At 40.2% G+C, this 7,974-nt stretch overlaps 1 non-coding gene across 1 annotated transcript; it reads right to left on the bottom strand.

Annotated features, from left to right (window-relative positions):
* Positions 1 to 1,584: 1,584 nt before the first annotated feature.
* Positions 1,585 to 1,690, bottom strand: LOC150033256 (small nucleolar RNA R71). The gene has a single exon (XR_016524179.1). It is a non-coding gene; the product is annotated as a small nucleolar RNA R71 (small nucleolar RNA).
* Between the last annotated feature and the right edge of the window lie 6,284 nt (positions 1,691 to 7,974).

A 7,974-nucleotide genomic window follows, 5' to 3' on the forward strand; every position in this document is an offset into this window, starting at 1 on the left:
ATATGTCCATAGCGTAGAGCTCGGAACAACGATTCCAACACCTCTTGAATAACTCAAATCGGAGCTAAAACGAAGACGATATGACCGAAACAAGTCTATAGAGAAAATACCGTAGTGGATGACGTGGCATAACCAGACCATTTGCATGTAGACATGTGGCAGTATATTAGTTGAATGGTGGATCAATAAGAGATTAATATATGATGGACTTTTGATTTTTGGATTGATTTAAAATAAAAAAATTTGAAATTAAAAAGAAATTTAAAAGGAAAATAAATTTAATATTATTTTATGTTTGTGTCTAACGGCTAGTTTTTTACACATGGTATGTTTTTTATTTTTGGATTGACTTTAAAAAGAATTAATTTAAAAAGAAAATGAATTAAAAGGAAAATGAATTAAAAGGAAAATGAATTTTATATTATTTTATGTTTGTGTCTAACGACTAGTTTTTGACACATGGTATGGTTTTTTATTTTTTGGATTAATTTTAAAAAGAAAATGAATTTCAAAAGAAAAGGAATTTAATATTATATTTTGTTTGTATCTAACGACTAGTTTAATTTAAAATCTCCACCATTGAGTTTTCTTTTCCAAAATCCAATGATCTAAATTAATTGTGGTTTCTAAAAATTTTTCCATCTCTATATAAACCATCTTCCTCTCCAAATTTTAAACTAACAAATTTTACATTTCATAATCCTCCAAAACTTAAAAGCTCCATTGTTGCTCTCTCTAAGTTCCCAATTTTTTTTTCTTTTCATCTTATTTATTTACTTGGTTACCACAAAGTTTTCATAGATATTACCAACGCAATCTATTTTCACAAGTCCCTGTGTTCGACCCTGGACTTACTAGGAAACTCAGAGGAATTTACACTTGGACTCCACTGGGGAAACTTGAGTGCACAACGCAACTCCATCAACACATATCATCCATATTTCCACCACATAAAATAATGCATCAAGTTTTTGGCGCCGTTGCTGGGGACTTCGGCAAAATAATTTGTTAACGGTAATTTTTATGATTTCTTTGCAGAACTCTCAATCTCTGTTGAACTACGACCCGAAGATTGAGAGAACGTTTCAAAGGAGACTAAGAAACCACCAACAACAACCACAATCAGACAAAGAAGAGATTGCGGCATAGCCTGGAAACGGAGCACCAAACAACAACAATGTCCTGGCAAATCTGATTCTGTTGGCAAACAATCGCAATAGGACCATTATGGACTATGCATCGCCAAACCTCTTTGATTTCTCTCCGGGAATCATGAGGCATGCACTTGACGGAAGTAGATTTGAAATGAAACCAGTGATGCTGCAGATGATCCAGGTTGCAGGTCAATTCGGAGGAAGGCGTGGCAAGGATCCGCACGCCCACCTCTGAATTTTTATTGAAATGTGCAATACTTTTGTGTTCCCGAACATCTCTGCTGAAGAATTTCGATTAACGTTGTTCCCATTTTCTCTCTGTGATCGGGCTAGGAAATGGGCTTATTTGCTCGAACCAGAAGAGATCACTTCTTAGGAGCAGATGGTGGAGAAATTCATGAAGAAGTATTTTCCACCTATCGAGAATGCAAGACGAAGGAAGCTTATTACTAATTTTGAACAAGACATAGACGAATCGCTCAGTGATGCTTCGGGAGGTTTAAAAGGTTAGTCGAGGATTGTCCACATAATGGGTTACCAGATTGCTTGCAGATGGAAATTTTCTATCAGGGTTTGAATCTCGCTTCGTAGACCGCTACCAATGCGGCAGCTGCTGGTGGTCTACTTGACAAAACATACGATGAGACAAAAAATATCCTGGACCGCATCTCCAAGAACCATGAAGACTGAGGGAGAGTGACTGATAACTTATAGAAATACAAGTTATTTATGCCACCTTATCTAGATATTCCGGCCAAAAGTTAGTAAATATGCGCCGATTGTATGAAAATTAGCCTAGTATTACAATAATTTTAAATGTTTGCAATTACACCCACTAACACCATAAAGATGGAAGACAAGCCGGTTACTCTGTTTTGCATGAGACCAAGTCATTGCTTGTGCTTAAGGCTCACGAGAAACTGTTCAACGCATCTCTGTCACATTGCGCCCGTCAATCAACAATGAAGAGACGATTACCGCAATGGCGGCGCAATGCGATAGTCGATCCAGAGCTGTGTTTCAACCGCATGCGGTAATAAAAACACCACCGCATGCAAACCCATGATCGAAAGATGCAGTTGAGCAACGCAAAAGCGGAGGATTGAGACACGTGTACAACTAACGGTTGTGCAGAATTGAAGGTCTGATTGCATAACAGAAGGAATAATATCCCCTCATCTTCGGAATTACCATGAAAATTATGTGGGGACCACAAGGCTGGAGTCAAAGACCTGCACCTATAAATACCCCATTTATTTCAGAGAAAAAGTATGCTACGGGATACGGGGTAAATGCTACAAAATTATTGAGAGAAAAGGCTGAGCTGAGTGCTTGAGTGAAGAAATCTGGGAAGAAGACGAGATAAGGCCGAGAGGTGAATCTAAGATCTAACCTGCCAAACACCCGATTGAAAGCTCTGTGCAAAGATCCCTACTACCGGTAGGGCAAGCCTGAGAGGGAAGCTCTTCCTACCATCAAATCCATCCTTTCCAGCAAGCAGATCTCCATCGAATCAGTGCCAAAACATTGGCACTTGTTTGTATCTGTTCTATCTCTTTCATCGTTGTATTTCATGTTTCCTTTTTTTTTCATTCACAAACCATGTATCAAACACTTAATAGACATATTAAATGTTTCGATAGCTTTCATTTACCATCTTCTGTCTATTTCCGTTCACCCATCAATCACTTTCTTCATGATGTCTTCTTAATTCCCTGATAAGCAATATGAATTAACTAAGTACTTAATCTGTGTTAAAGATATAAATGCACCAAGGCATGCTAGACGGCATTTTCACCTATGAGAGTAGAAGTGAAGATGCCATTCTGATCTATTGAGAGAAGGTCAGAAGAATGTGTTAACTAAAGCGAGTAGTACTTCCAACCATGGAAGTAACCTTGCGTTCATTACGTTAGTCTCTGTTTCACCACAGACATGTGGGAGCGCGACTGATCACTGAAAGGTGTACGCCAAGAGAAGAGCGAAATAGCATTTGTAGCTTCAACGCAATTGAGAACTTGTGTTGTTTATATTATTTGTCTTTCTCTTTCTATCCTGTTCATAAGACTTGCCGCCGCATTCCACGTCTTCGCACACTTTTCACAGCCAGCCTTGACCCCAACATCTTGTACATGAAGCTTGTATCTTGTATCATCTAGCTTAGGTTTATTGTATTTCATTTTATTATCGCATCTTTACCGCTTTACTTTATTTTATCGCAATTTATATACCAGCACAAACACATTTTTAAAGATTGAAAACTTGGTCGCATATATCATGAACATACCACAATAAACTAAACCAGTCCCCGTGTTCGACTTCGGATCACATTGAGAAACTTGGGATGGAATTACACTTGGTTCTATCATAAGGAAACTTGTGACAACGCATGGCATACTACGTGAACACCCATCATTAACGCATATCTAGTGGTAGTATCACATCATTTTGAGCAGTCTGACGGTTTTGGTTAATGGTTAATTGTTTGAATATTTTTATGTTATGTGCAAGACAGATCTTTTTGTACTGACTGTTCAATGCAGAGAGCAGTCTGACGGCTTATGAGTGCTAAGTGATCTGGTAATTCTAAGCTGACCCAGAGATCAAGTGTATTCTTCGCGCAGAGCCATCGAGCTAAATTAATTGGTGAAGAAGTATGGTTGATGATAATGTGGCACCTGCTGGAAACCAGAGGGGAGATTTGCCAATGCAAGATCTCGTTTTTCTTGCTGCTGATCAGAACATCCCTATAAGCGAATATGCGACGGCAGATTTCTATAATTTTTCACCAGGAATATCAAGACCAGTAGTCGAAGGGAATGCAAGCTTTGAAATAAAACCTATTATGCTACAAATGATTCAGAATGTGGGGCAATTCGGAGGATTCCAGGGAGAAGACCCACACGCACATTTGACAAATTTTGTGGACATATGTATCGCATTCTCTCTGCCTGATTTAACTCAAGAAAGTTTTAAACTATACCTATTCCCGTACATATTGCGGGAAGAAACAAAGAGGTAGGCCCAAGCATTAGAGCCAGAGGAAATTAATGGATGGGAGCAGTTGGTTGATAGGTTCATGAACAGATTCTTCCCTCTGTCTGTCAACGCAAAAAGGCGGAGGAAGGTTTTGAATTTCAAACAAAAGGGTTATGAAACCTTGAGCACCACATGGGTGCGATTTTGGTAGTTAGTGAAGAACTGTCCGCATATCGAGATTCTTGATAGTATTCTGATGGAAACCTTTTACAATGGCCTCGACCAATCAACGCAAGTAGCTGTCGATGCCTCCGCATAAGGAGGATTAATGAATAAGTCATATACGGAAGCAAAGAACATATTGGATCGCATCTCACGACATTCTAACAAATGGATTGATACCGGGCTTGAAATAAGAGGTCAGGAGCAAGAAATAGTAGAAAGGGCCGATGTGCCAACGGACACAATGAACGCATTGGTCGAATAAATGACCACAATGACCTCGCTCCTCCAGATGGTGGCTAATCCGCAGAGAACTCTCTCTCAAGGAACAGTGCAGGTTAAGGTGGTGACTCATGAGCCCACAGTGGATTGCACTCAATGGAGAGAGGTACATCCGATAGACGTCTGCCCATGGAATCAACATCCCGTATATGCTATGTATGAAAAATCAGGGGGCAAAAACCATAACCCTGGTTAGGGGGGTCACCTAATTTTTGGTTTAGATGAGAATCTCAATCAGGAGGGCCATAGTTTCTATCAATTTAGTTATCAAGAGGATCGAGGCAACCCTTTAGTCTTCACTAATCTGGACTGCAGCCCAAGTAATTCTTAAGGTATGCCACCCTATGACCATCTGTTCACATATGATACCGCTTTCAGTACCTCGTCTCTGGAGACATCATTAAAACATTATATTTAAAAGAGCGAGGCAATGAGACAATCGCAAGCTGACTCTCTTAAAGAATTAGAAGATCAGATAGATCAGCTTACGAGGGAATTAAAGAAGAAAATGCCTGGTATGCAACATGGAGGCTCAGAAGTGTTAGGGCCAAGAGGTAAAGAATAATGTCATGCAGTGACATTGCGGAGTGGCAAAACGACAGCCCCCATTATACCGAAGGTACCAAATGCGGTAACAAAATTACCAGAAAATTTAACTGTTAATGATGACCAGTTACTGAACAACGAAAGCAGCCCCAGTTCAGAAGTAAGATCATTTATAAGAGATAAAGCTTTTCAAGAGTTGAATTCTCAATCAACGCAGCCTCCAACCAATGACACACAGTAAGCACAGGACCTCACCAAGCAGCAAAGTGACCAAGAAACAGGGCAGGATCCTCCACCTTTCCCGTCTAGGCTGAAAAAGAAAGACGACAGCAAGCAATTTCAGAGGTTTCTAGACGTTGTTCGACAGCTACACATTAATATTTCCCTGATTTCATTAGAGAAGATGTCGAGCTATGTGAAATTTCTTAAGGATATTATCGCCAATAAGAGAAAGATTGGGGGAAAATGAAACAGTTGCACTAACATATGAGTGTAGCACTCTGTTTCAAAACAATCTCCCTACTAAAATGAAGGACCCTCGGACTTTTACATTGCCCTACACCATAAGGGGGAAGATGGTCGGGAACGCGCTGTGTGATTTAGGGGCAAGCATAAATTTGATGCCCTTGTAAATTTTTAATAAGCTGGACATCGGCGAAGCAAGGCCAACCACGATCACATTATAGCTAGCCAATAGATCGATAAAGCTTTCTGAGGACAACATAGAAGATGTTCTCGTGCAAGTGGACAAGTTTATCTTCCCAGCAGACTTTGTCATATTAGATTATGAGGCCGATAGAGAGATTCCTATCATCCTAGGATGCCCATTTCTCGCCACAGGGTGAGCATTAATCGATGTGCAGAAAGCAGAATTGACCATCTGGGTGGATGATCAAGTAAAATTCAACGTACTCAATGCGTTGAAGTACCCAGGGGACATAGAGAATTGCCAATATATCGAAGAGCTGTAGGGAGAACAGTGCACGAACCCCTAAAGGAAATAGAGGAGGAGGATTTTAAGGTCGTCGCAATATTGTAGGAGGACTATGCCACAATTCATACGGAATCTAATTTTGAACCGCTCAAGTTATCTGAACGGACATCGCAGTGCATTAAGCCATCTTTGGAAGAGCCACCTGTGTTAGAATTAAAGTTGTTGCCAGTACACCTAAAGTATGCTTACTTAGGAAGTAACAACTCGTTACTGGTTATCATTTCTGCATCACTAAGTAAGGAGAAAGAAGATGCTCTCATACGGATCCTGAGAAATAACACAAAAGCATTAGGATGGACCTTGGCAGACATTCGAGTAATTAGTCCCTCATATTGTATGCACAAGATCCACCTGGAAGAAGGAAAGAATGGATTAGTAGAAAGGCAACGCCGCTTGAACCCTGCCATGAAGGAGGTTGTAAAGAATGAAATAGTAAAGTGGCTGGACGCAGGTGTTATCTACCCGATCTCTGATAGCAGTTGGGTGACCCCAGTGCAATGTGTTCCGAAGAAAGGGGGGATGAACGTCATCACTAATGACAAGGATGAATTTGTTCCCACAAGGACAACTACGGGTTGGAGAATCTGCATGGATTATCGCAAGCTAAATTTGGCAACTAAAAAGGACCACTTTCCACTCCCATTTATCGATCAGATGTTAGATAGACTTGCGGGGAATGAATTTTTCTGCTTTCTTGATGGCTATTCACGATATAACTAAATAGCAATTGCGCCGAAGGATCAAAACAAGATAACCTTCACGTGCCCATTTGGTATGTTTGCATTCCGACGCATGCCATTTGGACTTTGTAATGCACCAAGCACCTTTAAACAATGCGATGGCAATATTTTCAGATTACTTGGAGGAGTCAGTCGAGCTATTCATGGATGATTTCTTAGTCTTCAGCAGTAATTATGACTCCTGTTTGTCTAACCTTAAAAAAGTTTTGAAGAGATGCGTGGCAACAAATCTTGTTTTGAACTGGGAAAAATGCCATTTTATGGTGGAAGAAGGAATAGTTATGGGTCACAAAATCTCCAAGGCAGGATTGGAAATTGACCAGGCAAAAATCGACGCAATTTTCAAATTACCTCCATTTGTGAACGTAAAAACACTTAGGAGCTTTTTGGAACACACAGGGTTTTATAGAAGATTTATTTGCAACTTTTTCCCAAATCGCAAGACCCCTAAGTGCACTTCTTGAAGCTGACTGTGAGTATAATTTTGATGATGCTTGCACCAAAGCATTTAACACATTGAAAGATGCACTCATCTCCATACCTATTTTGATTGCGCCCGATTGGATGCAACCATTCGCCTTGATGTGCGATGCCAGCAGATATGCTGTGGGTGCATTTTTTAGTCAACGCAAGGATAAGGTGTTGCATTCTATTTATTATGTGAGCAAAACACTGAATGACGCACAGGAGAACTATACGACCACGGAAAAGGAAATGCTCGCAGTGGTATTTGCACTAGAAAAGTTTCGACAATACTTAATCGAAACGAACGTGGTGGTGTATACGGATCACTCTGCGATTAAGTATTTAATGACGAAGAAGGATGCAAAGTCAAGGTTGATACGGTGGGTGTTATTCCTGAAGGAGTTCGACCTAGAAATCAAAGACCGAAAGGGAACCGAGAACCAAGTCACAGATCATTTGTCAAGATTGGAAAACTGCGAGGTTCAAGGGACAAAAAAAGATATTGAGTAAAGATTCCCCGATGAGCTACTGATGGCAGTAGACATTGATGTTCCCTGGTATACGGACATAGTAAACTTCATAGTTTGTGGTC

The sequence above is a fragment of the Benincasa hispida genome, chromosome 10 (genome assembly GCF_027475165.1).
Source record: "Benincasa hispida cultivar pf3 chromosome 10, pf3_genome.v1.1, whole genome shotgun sequence".
NCBI lineage: Eukaryota > Viridiplantae > Streptophyta > Magnoliopsida > Cucurbitales > Cucurbitaceae > Benincasa > Benincasa hispida.